Source organism: Protopterus annectens, chromosome 5.part1 (genome assembly GCF_019279795.1).
Source record: "Protopterus annectens isolate FY-2018-M chromosome 5.part1, PAN1.0, whole genome shotgun sequence".
Classification (NCBI taxonomy): domain Eukaryota; kingdom Metazoa; phylum Chordata; order Ceratodontiformes; family Protopteridae; genus Protopterus; species Protopterus annectens.
Window position 1 is genome coordinate 170,051,408 of NC_056736.1, and position 20,770 is coordinate 170,072,177.

Below are 20,770 nucleotides of genomic sequence, written 5' to 3' on the forward strand. Positions count from 1 at the left end.
TCGATGCTCTACTCCCACCACATGGTCAAGCACACACATTGTAGGGTTAAGGACTGACAGTGTCTCACCTCACCATCTATCTACTACATCAGCAAAATGACATAAGACATCACCAGTGCTGTGGAGGGAGTCATGCATGCCAGGCAGTGTGGCATCCATGATCCTGAGCATACCCCTGGTGTACCGTTCACAACTTGCCTGTACCTCCATGATAGACTGAAACATGCATCAGGTGACATGTGCTGTGACACCTCTAATGGGCTGGATGGGCAGCAGTCCTCCTTCAAGCATCCCTGTCAATCGGCCTGTATAGGACCTCACCAGCTCTCTGGCTATGGCTAGTGTCTACAGTGACAGATGCCATAGTCACCACACTCCCCTGTTTGATGCCACAACCTGCTGACTGCCCAATATCTGTGGCTACTGGGGACTGGATATGTGTGGGCATACTGAACGAGTGCATGGACATTGAGGGTGGAAGTGGGATATCAACCACTGGGACAGATTCAGCCCCCAACAGCCCCACCTGTGCCCCACAATGGCCAGCACCATCATCAGAATCCAATAAGACACTGACATCAGGTTGTGATGGGGAGACAATCCAACCCACATGGTCACCTGTAAGGGGAAGACAACATGACAACATTCATGCCTCCACTATAATATCTGCTGATCCACAGACACACACACACACACACACACACACACACACACACACACACACACACACACACACACACACACACACACAAGTGAGGTGTCACAAAGACATTATACAGACCACACCTTCTGACTGATGCCATGCACAACACACAATCAGACCACAACAGACACACTCTGGGCAGGCCCTCAACAACATGCAGTGCAGCTACGTCCAGTTCATGTTGCTAATACTATACACCTGTGAGATATGTGACAAGTCAGAGTTTGTGATGGACCTTCACCTAAAACACAGTTCACTCGTTTACACAATTGTAATTTATCCCTGTATAGCAGACTGGCTACACCTATACAAAACTATGCGCTAATATGTTACAGCTCCTGCAAATATGTTACTGTGATTACTAATGTGATGCACTGCAGTGAACCCCACTACAAGGGAGCATGCATGTATTGCAATATGGCTAAGCTTAACAATCGTGTCCATGGCAAACTGTCTGCACTTAACATGCCTAGGGTATAGGTGAGCAATAACAAGACAGCACTACACCCACCGGCTACAGGTTTATGGTTCCCAGCCACACCAGAGGTACCTATGGATGTGTGGGGAAGAAGTATTGTCAGCACATGCACACATGTAGCATTGGTATAGGATATTATATGCATTTCTCAACATATGCAGTACAAGTTGTGATACTACCCAAATTGTTGACATTCACAATATGTGTGCAAACATGTGCATTACAAAACCCCACCCACAAATACAGATTGACCTGACTTATGTGCACAGGTGTGCAGAGGCTACCACAGTATTAACGTGATGACCACTGGAGGCTTACCTGGATGCTTCTCGGTTGTGGAATCTGTACCACCCACCTCCATGACATATGTACTGATGGTTTCATATGAATTGGTAGCTGAAGCCAGGTTTGCCAGGAACCCCTCTGTGCCTGAGAGTGGTGGTTGTGTAGCAGGCCCTTCCCTGTGCTAGCACAGTCCCTGGCCACAGCTGCAGCCCTTTGCCATGCATGATGTATGATATTTGTGGCATGGTGTTGGAACTTTTCATAGCTCCTGTCCAAGTGGCCCACATCATTCACTGTTGCTAACAGGGCATCAATCATTTATGAGAAGGGTAGATTGTGCTGTCTAAACATCACTGCTGAAAGACATGAACAGGGGAACACATCACAGTATGACATACATTGATCACCTTTATGTACACACCCTGCACATCCACTTTTGCCAGCACTATCCACCGCTACCCCCCACATCATACCCCGCCATCTATCGGCACAGTATGTCTGTGGCTATGGGCAACATAGTGGCAATACAGCATGCATTGCCCTCCTGATTCTAATGTTCCATGCTACTTGCTACATGTGCTATGAGGTGTTCAAATGCATTTACCTGTTGCATCTATTACTGCTTGTTCATAGCCTGTCTACATGGTATGCTGTGGTGTCAGCCTCCTACTGTTATAGTAAGTCCCTGGAATGTAGGTCCACCCCTCATGTCTCCCTGGCCTTCCTCCCTCAGATTCTGGACTATATGGCTGGACAATGCCCCACAGTTTCCCCTGCCAATGTGTTATTTTATGGGTGTCCTGGCACAGTGTAGCACCTGCCTCATGTACACAGATGGACAACCATCTACAAACACCACTAAGGAACACACTGTGTGAGAGATGCAATGACAGTAGGAACCTGCAGTCCATGCTTTCTCCCTGTCAAGGCCACATATCTGTTCCCACACAGGTTATCAACATAGTCAGTACACCTTACACACCAGCCGCACCTACACAACACATGCACACATATGCAGAGGACCGCAACATCCACATCCACAAACAACGGAGATCTTCGAGGCAAAGCCACACATGGATGCCACAGCCATACATAGCATATACCACACATATACCACACATAGCCACACACGTGTTCCACAGTCATGCAGGCATCAGCATGTCAAACATGTAACACATAGCAGACTTCATTGAGAGACAAACTGATATGCCTGTCACCTGGCTGTATATGTGGATGGTGACAGTTACCAGTGTGTCAGGTGACAGACTCCACCATATCACATATGCAGTGCTGTCTCTCACCAACAGGTACTGTCCTGAGTCTGTCACAGTCCAAGTTGGTGTGGTTGACTTGAGATGCACGTCTCTGGACTATATGCAGTGAGACAAGGGTGAGCACACTGATTATGTGTCCAAGGCAGGTATGTCCCTAGCCTTATGCATTCTGCTCTCACCCACACTGATGTCACAACATATTCAGGGAATAACTGACCTTAGCATGTGGCCTTTTATACTGTGGTATTCCAGGGGGTTCCAGTACCTGTGAGCCTGGGATGATATGGTCAACAGACCATGATGCTATGCAACAGATGGCCTCCATCTGTCTTAACTGGCCTTCAGACATCTGTTAATGGTTCTCTTCACCCCCATAGTGCCTTCATTAGGAAAAGTGGTGATGCTAGCAATGCCAAGATACAACTGTCAGCACAGCACACATTGAAGGCCATGTTGCAAAACTCTAGGTGTCTACTCATCACTCTGCCCTCAATGCAGGCATTCTTAACCCTGTGAAATGCTGACATCTGTGCAGTTAGACACACACATAGTTCAAAGTTGTACAGAGCACCCTGGCCTTACCTGGTCAACCATCCTATAAGATATTCATACCCCAAAGTGTGGGTGGAAATGGAATGGGACATGTGATTTCAGTATGTATGACACACATACACACCTCCACACTGTACAGGCAGAAAGATGCACAGGGGACACTGCAGGGGCAGTTCACCATTAGCAACACACCTATTCAAATCATAGCTAGCTACTGGCTACCACGTGTGACCAGGAAGACCATCCTGCCTATATGGACCTCATCAACTGTATTCTGATTTGGGTCTGTACCCTGATCCTGGGCCACTTGAATGACCCAAACATACACTGGAAGATGTATTCATGCCAGCACATAAATGGCCAGAGAGCCATCAATGGTGAGTTTACAAACACCTTGGTGCAGCTAGGGTCTACCCCCACAGGAGGTAAAGATGTGTTGCAGTTGATAATACACAACACAGGCTACCACTGCAGCATCTCTACAGTGTCATCCTCCATGGCAAAGCAACCATCATGGGGTCATGTTTGTAGTCACCATCTCCCACAATACACATCTAGCTAAGGTTACACATACATACACCTCCAGCATGGAATACAGCCTCCTGTACAGCTTCACAGCCCCATACCCCTCTGTAGGGACGGACACCAATATCCACACAAACACACATGTGCTGGATGAGCATTTGTATAGATGTGTGTAGTTAGGTATACCTGACAGGACTATATCATCCTCTGCAAGGATATGTAGACCTGTTTGTTGGACATATGCAATACATAAGTATGTATAACAGGATTGACATACCGCTGTCTGAAACAAAGTAATGGCAGGCGCCCATTTATAAGCAATGTCTTGTTAGTGTGAACAAGTAAATGGGATCACTTCTGAGAACCTGCACAGCAAACCCAGAGCCCACACTATCAACATCCACTACAGACAATCATCTCCCATGCTGCACATATGTATGTAACATCACAGGAAGTACATGCATCTGCTCACTTGTGGTAGGCAAGGACACCAGCTATACCAGTGCTGTAGGTATAGCATATGTGATGCCTGACAGAGTCAGTGTGTGTCCCCCACATCAGTACATCAGGATGTCCACAGTACCTGCCCCCTTCTCCTATATGTAAGGAACAAGTCACCACTGCCATGTGAAAGTCATGGTAGACATCCACCATGGGAGCCTATCACATGGCAAGATGCAGCCTACCGGACCCCAAGCATAACCTTGCAACAACATAAGCCACTGTATTCAAAGGAGGCCTGGCTACCGCCTTTGTCCCAGCTGTGTGAAGGACAACGACTATCACCCCTTTACACTAAGGTGGTGCATCCACCAATCTGTCACATTATACACACATCAGCCTAACTCGGCTATTCTGCAAGGCCATAGCACAGTTTATAATGAATCTCATTAACAAGGACATTGGCAACCTCCACACATTCCATCACAGACAGTTAGACTTTATCAAGGAAGGGATCATGTCTGTTACACTGGGTTGACCTCTTTGACACAGTTACCAAAGCCATGGACGGGGAAGTGACAGTGCACACTGCCTATCTTGACCTGGACAAAGTCTTTGACAGTATAACCCACCTGGCCATGATAGGTATACATTCTCAAGTATGCATCACACCATATGTTACCACAGGGGTAGCACACTAGCTTGCTGACATGACCCAAGTAATCCACATAGGGGAATCTACCCCAATGGGTTGACCCATAACTAGTGGCATAACCTGTTGTTCTGTGTTTGGGCCTCTGTTATCTGTGGTGCAGGGCACAGCCAATGGCCTATGGCTGACCACATCTGCTGACAACTGCATGCTGAGTGCTGTCAGAGTATTCCCTAGTGATGTGGACATCTGCCTAGGAGGGTCTTCTGCAGATGCATGACTGGTGCCAGAAACATGGCCTCAGGCTGCATAGCAAGACATGCAGTGTCAACCCCTTTGGGGAGAGTGACATCCCCACATATTATCACAGTACTAGCAACATCCTAGGCACACTATGAGTCCTGTGTGATCTGTGCATACAGGTAGATGGCAACATGACATTTCAACACCATGTTGCTTCTGTTTTATGGCAAATTTTCTACATGGCCCACCTCATACCTAAGGGTATTTCATCCGGGGACATGGGGTACTAACATCCATGTATTCCCCACAATAAGGCCCAGTATTGTGTAAAATGCACTGTCCATCATTCACCTCACACAGCACATGCAGTAGCTGGAGACATCACAGAGGTTTCCCATCAGGGAGTACCAGGGCCTCAAACATCTACCAAACACAGATAGACTATAAGCCCAACCCTCTACCCGGTAAGGCTTTCATGGACCCCACAATGTTGGCATTGCTGCACAAGTGCAACTCAAGCTCCACTCTATTAACACATATGCACACATGCCCTCAACCAGGTGTGTGACATCAACTAGTCTTCTTGGTGGCCCAGATGTGTGTCCCACACACTCACCCTGTTGTGGAATGGTCACATTGTCCACATCAGGGAGGGTAGCTATTTACACCTTTGCAGGTGGAACCTGGATAACTGGATGGTTAACTGCACAGACACCCTTGGGATAGCACCTGTGTCCCTGTTGGACTGAGGAATCAGGTGCTGCCTTGCATACACATGGGCTAATATGTGGCCTAGGCATATGGGGTCTCAGGTCCCATAGCCTAGTAACCTCATATGGTCCTAGATATACCAGTTATGGCCTGTGTGCTGTGAAAGACTGTGATGTCATGTGTCCACACTGTTCACTGCCATCGACTGTGGTGTGTCCCCGATGGGCAACATTACAGTACTGTGTTATACAGTCAACATCTGACAAATACGTGAGTGGTACTACAAGTGCATGTGGACATTCCAGCAAAATCAGTGCTGCACAATAACTGACAGCAGTGCATATGTGGTGTAGGGTTACCTCCTCATAGGTGTCCATCATCTGCAGTACCCAGATGTTTGCTGAATGTGTACATCTGTCTGATATATGTGGACCCCATGCCAGACAATGTGAATGTCTGTAAACCAGTTGAACAATATGTAATGGGTGTCCCCGGAGTGTAGGGAATGTGACTGTGACATGCCAGACCCCTCTGAACATGATAATGGTACATTAATATTTGGTACTGTATGCATTCCCTTACATTGTATGCTCAATATGTGCACACTGTTGCTGAGGCGGATCCTGTATCCCCCCCCCATTACTACTGCCTATAACCTGTGTCTGCAGGGGGTCACCAGATAAGTTAGCCATGGCTGGGAGACAATGAGATACAGGTGTGGAGTACACAATAACCTAACCAGAGTACATCAGGAACAGTCAGGGACACCTGGACAATCTTTGAACTCACCCTGCATGACATTCGTAGACTGAGAGGGGCTCAATGACAGTACATGATGTGATATGCCAGCTGTATCCACCAGTAGTTACTGTCACTATTGTACAATAGACAGTCTAGTAGCATTTGTATGTGAGCTAACCATTGCTGGGGGGACTCAGGGACCAGATTTGATATCTATGTCACTGCAGACAGAGCCAAAAGGAAATACTGTAGGTGCTGGACAGCAGACTAACAGCAAAATCTCATTCCAAGATATGCTGTTGTGATTTAGTGTTGAAATTCTTATTTCCCATAACTGCATTCCCCCATCTGCATTCCATAACATGGTTAATTCCATGCTAAGCTATAGTGCTGTACTGCTTTGTGAGCAGAAATCCAATGGGTGGTTTCCTTGGAAATAGCAGTCTGTCTTCATGAAGAAAGTCACAGAACTCTTTATGATAGGCAGCAACTTGCCTTTTGTAGGTAATGTTCATGAACAAGTGATTGCCTGTGCGCTAATCTGTGACTACTACTTACTAATAGCATCCAGAACAGCTGGGTTGCATTGCTATTAGCCAATTGCATGGCAACACAGTGCTATAATTAAGGCCTTCATGTAGGCCTTGGCCCTTTTCCTGGCCTGTGTGGAGGACATTGGCAAGGTGTGGGAGCTACAGCATCACAGAGGGTAGGTAGAAATACTGTTCACTGTTTGGATTGATGTGGTATGTCCACAGTTTTGCATGCTGTCTTGGGCCATTGTTAACAGACTTTCTGACGTGGTGGCAGTTTACTGTTTAACAATGTGTGTTAGGGTCAGTAAGGAGGCAGGCAGATGTGAGAGTCATACATCATTTTTATCTGAATGTGCATGCTGCTGCAGTTGATGCTGATGTATCAGCTGTGTATGTTTCTAGAGGGAGACTGTGACACATGTCCCTGTCACGTGAGCATTCCCCCCAACCCTTTATGTATGGGTGTTGTGTGGATGCCCTGCTCTAGGTGTTTGGGAGGTATGGTAGGTCTGTAGCAGGTAGCTGAACATACTGCTGCTTGTGTAGCAGGCTGCAGCTGCTGCATTTTGGCCAGGATTCCTACTGGGGATTGTGAAGACATTGGGGACTGCAAGCTGTATATGTCAGTGAGGGAGCAGTGTCAGCTGTTGTGACACAGCAGGGGCAGGGTGAGAGTACCCATAACAGTCCAGGTGAGGCATGTGCCTATGGTACATATGTTAAGTAGTAGTGCCATCCACAGAGTCATAGGGGACATTTAGGACAAATATTCATATTTGTGGCATGTGTCCCACCCTCCAGGCCTTTGATGTGCTACTGTGAGTGGCAGTAACTGCAGTACCAGCAACCAGGTCTGCTGCATTGTAGGGCTCAATTATTTCTAGGTTGCATTGCCAAGCATGTAGTTGTCGTGCAACACATTGGATTGAGGGCCTGAACTGTGGGTGTCCAGATGTCAGGCATTCTAGGAATGTGACAGATAGAGCTACTGTGTCATTATTATGGGAGATGTAGTTTCAAGACATATATGCATGCATACCATGTGTTACACAGGATTGTCATGAACATGTGTGTTTGGATGGCTATGACGTGTGACACTGACCTGTCTATCATGCTTTTATAACCTTAATCTGCACTGACTTGCCAGTATTTCAGCACACAGAATAAGTTTGATAACAACCTTCTGCAACAGTCTGTGCAGTTGTCAGCTGTACCTGATATCGTAGGCCTCCCGTCAATCCATCATGTCTTTGGCTGTGTACTGCTTCAGTGTCTGCATCACAGGCCCAAGTAGACTGTCATTTATCACATATGTAGAATTAGTGTCACTGGTAATCAGGATAGCTTTGTAGAAACACCAGTAATTCCCCAGAGTTGAGGTAGCTTACCATTGTATTGCACTGAACTGTAGTTCAGAGGGTCCTGGGGCCAATACTTGGCAGTGATGTTTTTTTCCCTAATGTTACATGACTGTACTGCATGATATATTTACAAAAGCAGCACTAGCTTCTCAGAGCTGAGGTGGCCTAGTAGTGAGTTGTTCTGACTATAGCTCAGAGGGTCCTCGGTTCAAAACTTGGTAGGGGTGTCTTTTTCTCCTAATGTTACATGACTGCACTGCATGATATATTTACAAAAGCTGCAGTAATTCCTCACAGCTGATTTAGTCTAGTGCTGTGTTGTTCTGACTATAGTTCAAAGGGTCCTGGGTCCAAGGCTTGGCAAGGCTGGTTATTCTGTTGCTGGGCAGAACAATGTTTGAATCAGATATGGTGATTAAAGCAGTTTTATACAGTTTTAAGTGGGTTTGTGCAGCTTTGCACGATGCAACAGAATACTAAGTGGTGCATTTCCCCACTTAAACCTGTGCTATTTTCAAAAAAGAAAAGAAAAAAAGGGGTGACAGGAAAGTGGTTAAAAGGGGGCAAGCAGGGGGGAAAACAATATGAAAGGCAGCTAGGGATGTCCAGGACAGGTGTAGGAAAGGAGCATAGCTCTCCATTTCTTGGTTGTAGCAGCTGTGCATGATGTGGACAATTTGGAATTTGGAGCCTCACACCCCACAGGGAGGGATGTGGGTGACATAACTTTGCTGATTAATTGATGGGATGATTGATTCATGGCAGTGTATGTGGGGGTGAAATCGAGAGCTATTTGTGGGATGAATTTTTTTTGGGGACAGATGCCCATTTTTTTTCAGGTGAGAGCGGGATGTTGGGGAAGGGTTGTAGGTACATTTGGGGAGGTAAGTTGGGTAGGAGAGGTTGCTTTTGCAGACAGACAAGACAGCAGACAAGGTTGGTGTATGATGTATGAGGGTTGGTAAACACCTTGGATGGGGAGGGTGGTTGGGTGTCAGAGGATCAAGTGCCCAAGATGGCAATAGTGGGACTGAGATCCACACCCATGGGCAGTCACCACTGCCCCTTCATGGCCCCTAAGGTGGCTGTGCTGGGGGCTGGGCACTGGGGCCAGCCTGTTCCTTGAGGTGTACTTGTCTGCCCTCGATCTGGCACAGTCTATCGTCCAAGTCACACTGGATGACCCTGCACACCATACCTGAAACCTGATTCCGGGTGACAGTCTTCTCTCTCTATTCACACCCAGGGGGATGGGCCCCATCTCCTGACATGGTTCCACCCAAGGATGGTGCAGGACCAGCAGAAAGAGCAGCTGCAGGTTGGGTCCCAGTTGTGCTGGGACCTGGAGTCACGGCCAGATGAGGTGGGATAGGTAGATTAGTCAGAACTGGCCTATCCAATCATACTATGCTGTTCAGGTTTGTCAAGGTGTATTGGTTAGTCCTGAACAAAGCATTTCAACATTAGTTATAACAGTATGCATGGGTGTTCTAATTAACCCAGAAAAATAAAATTGCATAGCATATGGAGCACAGGCATAAATGGAACATTAGTCATTATTTTAACAGCATTCCTGTAACAATTATGGCAAATGGCCAACAATGGTGGAATTTCAACAAGGTATGTTAATATGCAACCGTTTAAAAATATAACCAATAATACAACACAAGGCCCAACATTAGGTTTTGAGAACAACATATGTGGAAATGAAACCATACCTGTAGTATAAGAATAATAATTTGTGATACAGATTAGGGGTGGGGGGAGAGAAAAACTTTCCATTAATGACTATATAGGTATATGTTTTACAACAGTACTGCTGAATACTCTACAGGTCTGCCCTTACTTTACATCTACATGTGCCCTATAGCTTCTGTAGCCCATACATACCTCTCAAGCTGTTAACAAGGCATGGTATGGATCAAGCTGTAAGAAATATAGGTACATAACTACAGGGAACTCATACATGTCTGGGTAATATATATGGCTACCAAGGTGTACCCTACACTGATGTGTGAGTGTACTTTATATATGTGTCTAAGGTTATTGGCAACAGTGATCACTAACGATGACAGCGTGACACCTGAGAGACATGTATCATGCACAGTGCATGGAGTATATACCCTTCCTGCTGTCATTCATAGGCATGGTAGACATTAGTATACCCTTCATACAGCTACACCTGTGTGGAGAATATCTATTAACAGTAAGTTATTGTTTCTATAAATAGTCAGTACTACTTGTCTGTTGTTATAAATACATCTTACTACTGGTCCCTGGATTCAAACCCTGGTTTGTGTGTGGAAAAATAACATCTATAGTGCTTATCACACTGAGCTACTGCTGTGTGTTGGTTGACTGATATGTGCCTAGAGATCACCTGCTGACAAAGTCTGACCTGGTAATATTGGTAGAGTGTCACAGGAGACTGCAGTGACAGCTTAATATACATGCATGAGATTCACGCATGACAGAAATAGTAGATGAAGTGTGTTTTAATACTTGGAATCCAGGTGTAGACAATTAATGCCTAGTGGATGGGAATATGTTCATAGGTTCATAGGTTCATAGGTTCATAGGTTGGTACTAGGCTATCAGCCTTAGGGCCTATACAAGCCTAGCCATAACAATTCCCCGGCTATTTCTTCCCACATTATTTACTTTCCTGGACCCCTGTCTAGCAGGGCGACTGACGTGATCCCTGGGGTGAATTTCCTTTCTCCCATCCAATTGTCAAGGTTCCTCTTGAAGAGGTCCAAAGAGGCACTCTGCTTGACATGTATGGGCAATCTATTCCAAAGTCTGGGGAGTCTCTGGGTCAGGAACCTATCCCTCCAGCATGTTTTGTTTATTGTGATGACAAGGTTTAGATCCCTGGAGCGTGTAGCTCTGAGGGATTGGGATTTCTTTAAGTGTAGCATGTCCAACAGCTCTGGGTTTGACATGGCCTTGTATGTTAAGCAGAGATCGCCTCTGAGTAGACAATATGCGACAGAGTATAGCTGGAGTTTTTTAAGGCGGTCAGTGTAGGGCATCTGCTTTAGGCCTGTGATTCTTTTAGTGAGGTATGTGTAATCTGCACAGACCATATCAGGGTGCCTACCTGATGCATATACATTTGCAGATTCTAGATTTGCAGTCTACCACTACTACTGTGTTATACTTGCCTGCATCAGCATATCTACATTCAGGAATGCATATAACTGAAATGCATAGGTTAACACCAGACAATCCTGATGGAAAAACACTATAATACCTTACACATTACTATTCAAGGTTCACATGTACTATCACTAGCATAACATATATCAAATTAATTCTATCTTGTAGTACAGCTCCACATCTACACTTTAGCATAACAGTTCTTTTGCAGCCAAACTTCAGTCACTTCATGGTGTTATACCCATATTTACTTTGCAACACCTGTAAAATTAGATTTCTTCAACAACAGAACAGAATACACACAACAATTGGCAGAAGACAGTTTTATTGAGAGTGACATGACACAGTCATTGATATACATTTCACAAACTTTATTGTACATCAGTTTAAATAATGCATGCATTGAAGGTGTGCTGTTATTGCAGAATCTATGCATTACTAACACTTTCACCTTCACAAGTCTGACTGCAGTTGTACTATTTTTCCGGTAGATCATGAATGGATGTCATTTATTCCCTTCACATTTAGAATACCAGTGATTTTATTACAAGATCATTAGTATTACTACCGTATACACATGTCATTCCTACATATTACTGTTATTGCAGTAGTCAGAACAGAATATACCTACTGGCAGTTACTACAGTACTCTCTCTTATTTATATTACTATATATTGCAAGATATATCTGTATTCACCACAGTCTTGGCACATTCTCACTATGTTCCCTGTGTGGGCCTCCAAGTTGTGAGCCCTCTCCTCTGCAGCTGTGGGAAGGAAAACACATCATTATGTGTACCTGTCTATCAGATATTCATACTAGAATTTTGTAAAGCAATGGCTCATATACTTACAAACTTCTGGGGCATTCCGGTCCCGAGCATCTTGGATCCATTGGGCCAAAAGTGCCCCCTTCCTTCACTTCAGGTCATCATAATGATGATGCATCTGCTCACCAGTACGGGGGATTCCAGTAGCATTGGTGAGGTCACATGCCAGATGGTCCCAGGCCTAAGACTGGTATTCAGAGCATGGTACTGGCCCTGCACCAGTCTGTCATCATGGTCTTTTACAAGGAGACTAACCAACACCCTGGACTCCAACATGCCCCAGTGCTGCACTCAAAAGCGCACTCCCTCTCTGACTTCAGCCATAACTCCTGCAGTGATAAAACTCAAACAGGTTCTGGCTGTATTCCCACCTGTACAGGAAAAATAAAGCACAACTGTGATAAAGTGAAGCTCGTCAACAAACGATAAGTCAAAGGAAAAAAACAGCTTCACAGCACTGAATTAAGAGACAAAAGTTTAATATAGATAGCAAAGCTTTTGGACAAAGTCCTTCATCAGTGTTAAAATGAATTAAAAATTACATACAATTTATACTATTCAAAAAATCATCACATGATGCAACCCATCCTATCAAAAACATTCATTAATTAACTAATTACATAAAAATTCATATATAAAAATTGCATATCAATAAAATATATAAAAAACATTCCATACATACAGTATAACATTCATATAAATACATATAGATAAAAAACAGTCCTGTCAAAACCTTGTTCAGGACCTTATACATTGTTGCTTATGTTTCAAGATAGGTTTAAGTGAAACCTGTTTATTTATTCCTGGTGGATAATCTGCTTGAAAGCAGATAATCCAATTATATTCTCTGGTTTCTAGTTTATTATTCACACCACCCTTCCTCAAACTGGGATTTAAGACCTCTATAGACCTAAAAAGAAAACTATGTGTGGGATCATTATCGTTTACATGCTTTGCCAAAGCATTTGTCAGCACACCTCTCCGAATGTCTGATTTATGTTCCACGATTCTGTTCTTAAGTTTCCTAGTTGATTTTCCCACATAAAATGATGGACAAAATTTACAAGTAGCTAAATAAACTACCAAAGATGTATTGCACGTAGCTGTACACCTAAAATAAAACCTCCTCATAGCAGTAGGATGAATAAATATATTGGATGAACAAATATCAGAACAACATGAACAATTAAAGTATGGGAGGGTGAAGTTTAGGACATATGCCACAACAGACTCTTTGTGAGATTCACCTTCACCCTTCCACTCATCTTGAATCAACTCTAGAGGTCCCCTCACCCTATGCCCATACAGCAATTCAATGGGTGAAACACCTGTGGATTCCTGGGGTACCTCACTGTAAGCAAACAACAGATAGGGCAAATATTTGCCCACTCCCTTTTAAACTGGTCTGCAAATGCCTATAGAATCATCTTGAGTTTTGAGCTTAACTTCTCAACAAGACCATTAGTCTGGGGATGGTAGGGGATGGTCTTTAGGTGCTTCACCCCAGCAGGTCTGACATGAAACTGGCACCTCTGGCAGTCAGTATTTCTTTTGTAAAACCTACCCTGCTAAAAATTTCTAACAAGGCATTTGCCACCTTTTCTGTCTCAATGGAAAACAGAGCCACCACCTCAGGGTATCTGGTAACATAATCTACTACCACTAGGATATACTTTTTTCCTGTTGAACTTGGGGTATTCAGAGGCCCTACATTATCCATAGTTACACTCTGAAATGGCTGCTTAATCACAGGCAAAGGCATCAAAGGAGCTTTCACCTTGTCTCCTGCCTTGCCTACCTTTTGGCACTGCTCACAGTTCCTGCAGTACCCTGTTACATCTCTAGAAATCCAAGGCCAATAAAAGTTCTGCATAAAATGTCTCATTGTATGTTTTATACCCATATGACCTGCAAAGGGAATATCATGGGCTATGGTAAGAAGTGCCAGATGTTAGGCTCTGGGCACTGCCAACTGCTGTATTCTCTCACCCTCTAGCCCTCCCTCAGGAGTTCACTCTTTATAAAGTAACCCTTTGTCCCAGTATACAGATCCCCTCTTGCCTTGAAAATCAGGTGTCTTACTAGCTACCTCCCTCAGGCTTAGTAATGTGGGGTCTGGGAGCTGAGCCTGTCTCAACTCTCTCTTTGTAACCCTTCCTAACTCCCCTTCCACAGAAGCCTGGTATTCTCTGTCAGTGGTGCCTCACTATCAGCCTGGGTACTACTACTACTGCTACTACTACTCACCTCTGCCCTTACAGTCAGTCTATCCAAGGGAACATCAGTACCCACAAGCAGCTGTGGCTCATGTTCAGTCTCACTGCTACAGGGTAGATCCCTCCCTGAATAAACCACCTCACTAGTCCTGGCTGCAAGTGTGCTGTCTGTCTGGGTCTCCCCCAGGCTGCCAGACCCACATGCTTGTCTCCAAGCCTGACTGCATGTAACTGCATGAACACACAGTACTGCATTATCAAAATCATTCCTTAATCAGGACATCTGCTGGGATATCCTCAAACACACCTACTTGCTGGCTTCCTTTTCCACCCTCCCAGTCAAGATGAACCGTAGCCAATAGTATATGGAATGGGATCCTCCTAAAGCTCTGACTGGAGTAGACTGCCCAGGCAAGTATTGCTCCTCTGTAACCATTGCAGGCTTCATGATGGTTAAGTAAGAGGCTTTGTCTCTTAGAAATTGCCTCTTTCCCCTCAATTAAGATAGGATATAACCTCTTGTGGTAGTTTGGTACCCTTGTTGTCTTGAGACAACTTACGGTTGGCATTTTGTCATTCCCATTTACTGTCTTTCCCACCTTTTGTTCCCCATCTTACCTCTGTGGACATCTATATGCTACATGGCCCCACTGGTTGCATTTAAAACATTTAACCCTTGGTCCTGGACATGTACCTTGACTTGTGGCTTCCCCTGCTACTGGTGGAGTCTGTTGGGTCAGTCTGGGCTGCCCACCATGGTTGCATTAGACCCACTGGGTATTCCTTTCCTGTGCAGTGGTGCCCTGCTTGCTAGGTATAGGTCTTCCTTTTTCCCAGCTCATCTGCAGTAGTGCATTGTCTATCAGCTAACCAAATTCTTATGTCCTCAGGCAAAGTGCTAAAGGTTTGTTCCCTCACCAAAAGGTCTGCCAGCCCTTTGAAACTGGTGAGCTGACATCCAGTCACCCACCTATGAAAATGAGTGCTTAGTTCAGCAGCATATTCACACTCACTTTCATACGCCTTGCATTTATGCTCATGAAACTTTTTCCTGTAAGCTTCAGATATTAACTTAAAACATCTAAAAGACAGTTCTTTGCAACATTCTAACTTAAACAATCAGTATCAGACAATTTAGAAGTAACAGTTACAGCTTTAACATGGAGTAAGGGAGTCAGGAGCCATACCCAGAGCCCCTGGTCAACATTATAGTGTTTATATACTCTTTCAAACATATGACTAAAACTATCAAAATGATCCCCCTCTGTAAATTGTGGAAGACATTTACTGACCTTTGTTGCTTCTGGGGTTCAGTTAATCCCTTCCCCATTGCCTCCATGACTCTGGTGAAGAGTCTAAATCTCCTTATCATGTTGCCTCTGTCTCTCATTCTCCTCAGCTTCCAGGCATCACAATTTCTTATTTTCTTCAGCCTTCAGACATTGCAGTTTCTCATTTTCCTCTGTCTGTAAACATCTCAGTCTCTCTGCTGCTTCTATGTCCAAATGCTTGGCCTCCAGCTCAAGTCTCTTTAATTCAAGATGGATTTTTAAGTCCTCTGTGGAAAGGTTGAGTTGTCCATTTTCTGGGAATTGTACATCTCCAAGGCCAGTCTGATTGTCTTCCTGGTTTCTATCCTGTGATGCAGCTGTGACTGAATCTGCAATCATTTCTTCTTTAGTCTGGTTGGCATGCACCAGTCCTTTAGCACAGCATATCTCAGCCAACTGGCTCCTTGTCAGCTTGCCATACTCCTCTGCTGACATGCTTGCCTGCTCTCCCTGACTAACCAAGCTAACAAAAAAAAATAAAACACTTGTGATGTGGAACTCTGAATGTTCACTGCATGGCTGAGTGAGAGTACAAACACCTTCAGTGACCACTTTACACACACTACAGGAATTCAATATCCACCCCACTACAAGCCAATTAATATGTTATGCGACTATCTCACCACTATCAACCAATTAATATGTGATGTGGCTATCCCACCACTGCCAACCAATTAATATGTGATGCCCCTGCACTGGCCCAGGAATCAAGGAGCCTCAATCCTCATCACTGGCAACAGTGAGGGATGTACACAATGGGAGGATGAGAAGTACACACACACAGTAAAGTGCAATTTCCCTTAAGAGCACACATAGATCACAGTCAATTTGAGGCTGGTTTCTCTCTCTCTCTTTCTCCAGTTCTCCAATAAGGCTCCTCACTGACACAGCTATAGAGTTAAGATCTCAGCTGAGGGGTCAAGCCAAGACCTCCAGCATCCTCTTTGTCCAACCAGTGCTTCGTGTCCCTGCCCAAGTAGCTGACACACACACACTTTGATATTTGATTTATATACAAACACACATACACTCCTGGGGAAGGCTGGCACAGGTTTACTAGCTATGCCCCCTTCTGCCCAGACTATAAGGTAGTTATCACTGCCATCAATCCCTACTTATCAGCTACTATATGGCCCTTACAAAGCGTGTCCCAACCAACTGTGTAATGTTACTATTATCCAAATGGTAATGGTGACCAAGACTTGCAAGGCTATTTAGGAGTGACCTGTACAGTGTCACTAAATACATATGCAAGTACTTTAAGACCTTAAATATGTCTCACAAATATCAGCCACTAAGATAGGTTTAAATTTATTTAATAATAAATAATAAAATAACAAGACAGTACTGAGAAAACAAACAAAAATAACTGTACAGTAGTTACTTACTTTTAACAAGGCAGGTGCAGATGGTGATGATGAGTGGATGTTATTGGTAGGTCCAAGACAAAATACAAAATGCACAGTCTCTCTCTCTGAGAAAGTTCTTAAATTAATATCAGACATTACTGTTGGGTTAGCCTCAGGGATGGCTTTGGTGAACTGGTGCCCTAGGCAAAAGGTCTCCACAGTGCCCTACAATACCACCTGGTGCCCCCATCCTGGTTTACCTACACCATACAGATTACTGGAAAAGCACCCCTGCTAGACAGGTGCCCTAGGTGGCCGCCTAGTTGGCCTATGCCTAAGGCCGGCTATGGTTAGCCTGTATGACATCACTGTTTGTCACCTGACTTCAGTTCCCAGGCTAAATCAGAAACTAATAGAATTTTAAAATCTCTGTGTGAGAAGTACATATCTCTCAGAAGTTTGCTGAACTTGGAAGATGTAAAATGACAAAGTATTTTTACATTTGAAAAAGTAATTATTTCTGTTTCAAGACAATACAAAAACTGCTAGCTCTAGACATTGTGTCTGCTGCGGAACTGAAACTGAGAGATAACACAATCATAAAACACTTTAATTTCAATTTATTTTCTTGAAGTTTTGCAAGTTAACTCTGTATGTTCCAGCTTCTACTATTAAAACATACATATGTACAGGCATATAGTTTATATACATTTCTGTTCTTTTCCAGTAGGGTACACTGTGGACACATCCTTGAAGCTCAGTACTGTACAAACCCTGTTCAATACACACTTCTGTACCAGTAGTTTAATATACACAATACATATAGTTCTCTTACATTTATAAGACTATCATATGAATTGTGTTGATATTCACAAATGACATATATTTATTTACAAATTTCCAGATTGCTGGACTGGCAGTATTTCCTTCTGTTACATTTCTATCAAAATCATATTAATATTAACAAATGACATAGAATTATTTGCAAAATTCTAGCTAGCTGAAATGGCAGCATTTTGGTTTGTCACATTATGTATGAAGCAAAATACTTTTGGAAGGAAGTTGAAAAGGTCATGAATATCATTTGGGGTGACATATCCAGTCTAAGCAGAGAAAATGTTATTTGAAGAATAAAGATTCATGGTGAAGCAATAAAAAGGAAAGAGAAATGATGAGGGTTTAATCACAGTCAGGCAGAGGTGTATAACTAGTAATTGGGAGTCCTGTTAAGACCATGACAAAGTGACAATGGATACAGCAAGTTCAGTAGAAGGTGCTGGGAAGGAGAAAGTTGGTCTCAGTTGGAGAAGAAGGCTTAAAAATTACTGCAGAGCACAGAATAACCACTAGCTTCTGGATGACTGGGATTCGGATTTGGGGTTGCATGATAAGGCCATATTAGTCTGCTTTCTCACTTCAAACTTTTCACCTGTGATGAGGAAAATGGGCCAGTATGACCCCACCCTGCCTGAAGAATGAATCAAAATAAGTTTCTTGGTCTGGCCAGAGAACAAATGTGTCTGACTCTTGCCAATGATCAGATGAACAAATAGATCAGTATAGGAAGCTGAAAAAGAAGAAGTGTTATCAGTAGGCATCACACAGGCAACTATATGTATATATATTTGTCAGGTATTTACTTCTAAAACTATTGATATATATATGTGACCAAGTTAATGAACAGAACAAAAAAACTGGGAGTTTTGTAAGCTGGATGATTTATTAAGCAGAAACAGAATTGTCCAAAGCATTACAAATTACCATGGAAGAGGCAGCCTGTTGAGAAATTAAGAAATTAATATAGAAAAAGTACCAGATGTGTAAACAAGTATAATTATAAGTATACAATTAGAAGAGCCCACAATGGAAACAGAAGTGTATAAGATGAAAACTAAGGCTGAAATCATGGAAAAGTCAAATCTGAAAAGGAAAGTATATGATTATAATAAAGACAATGCCACAGAATACAATGTGTTATCTAAGATGGTTACAAGAAAGAATCACACAGTTAATGTTGAAGCCTGCTGTAATAAAAAAGTAAACATAATGCATGGCATTTAATCATATTTGCAGGCTATGAGCTAGGACATCTACCAGGGAAATCTCATATCAGAATATCTCTAGATGAGCTACCAGTAGCCGTTGTCTCTAAGAGATTACTAGTATTGTTAAGAAACAGAACAGAGAAAGAAATTAAGTAAACAGAGACTCTAGATACAGCTGTCAAACTATCATTGCCTACTGAATGGCTGACAGTATTGTTATAGCTGTGAGGCAAGACATGCACAGAATCCACATAGATTATCGGGACCTGATCAAATTTCAGACAGCATTACCCTTGCCAACAAATGAGTGTCTGTTATAAAGTACAAGAACCATAACTCAATCCCTCTGCATTACACGCTCCATAGACCTCAACCTCATTACCACAACCAACAGAACAAGCTGGAGGGACAGGTTCATAACCCAGAGACTGCCCATGCTATGGAATAGACTTCCAATACATGTCAAGCGGAGCACCTCACTGGCCCTCTTCAATAGAAATCTTGATGAGTGGATGGGAAATAGAAAATTCACCTCAGGGATCACTCCAGTGGCTCTACTTGACAGAAGTACTGGGAGCTAAGGTCGGGTGGCACAATGCCAGGGTAATCCTATGGGCTAGGCTTGTAAAGGCTCCAGGGTCATTAGCCTAGTACACACCTATGAAGCTATGAACTGAAACTTTTGGCATAATGATACAGAATAAGTGAATGTGTAGAAATGAATAGTAAGTCTGAGGTTCCTGTAGCTTTATGTATTCCTTCTCTGAAGTACATTAGTTTAATTGTTAATGATTATTTAAATAACAGGAGTTGTTGTGTCATTTGGCTTTTCCTGGTTAGGGGTCACCACAGTGGAACTCCGGTCCACTAATGATTGGCAGTAGATTTTTATGTGCCGAGTTCCCAGCCCTGATGCACAACCTTCAACAAAGGTACGCCCATTCATGCATGTCGCCACACAGAAGACGCTCTAGTTGAGAATCAAACAGGACAACATCTAACTGTGAGGTGACAATGCTACCGCAGCACCACCACCGCAGTTCTAAGGGACAAAATTCCCACACATGGGGCATACACAAGTAAGGTTCAGCATTTGCTGCTACTTTGAAGTATTGGAACTTGCAGGATCAGATTTTACACTTCTGATTTGGAGCTGTGTCAGCTGTACCCAGTGCCAAATGCTTTTCTGTATTAGATCCTAATCAGAGTTTCTGAGTCATTAAGTCAGACAAAGCAAGATATATGTTATCTACTGGGACCAAAAGCAGGCTAACCTGAGGTACTGAGTTCTCAGGCTACCTGTTGTCATTTCATCAGCATCAGAAGTGTTTTGTGC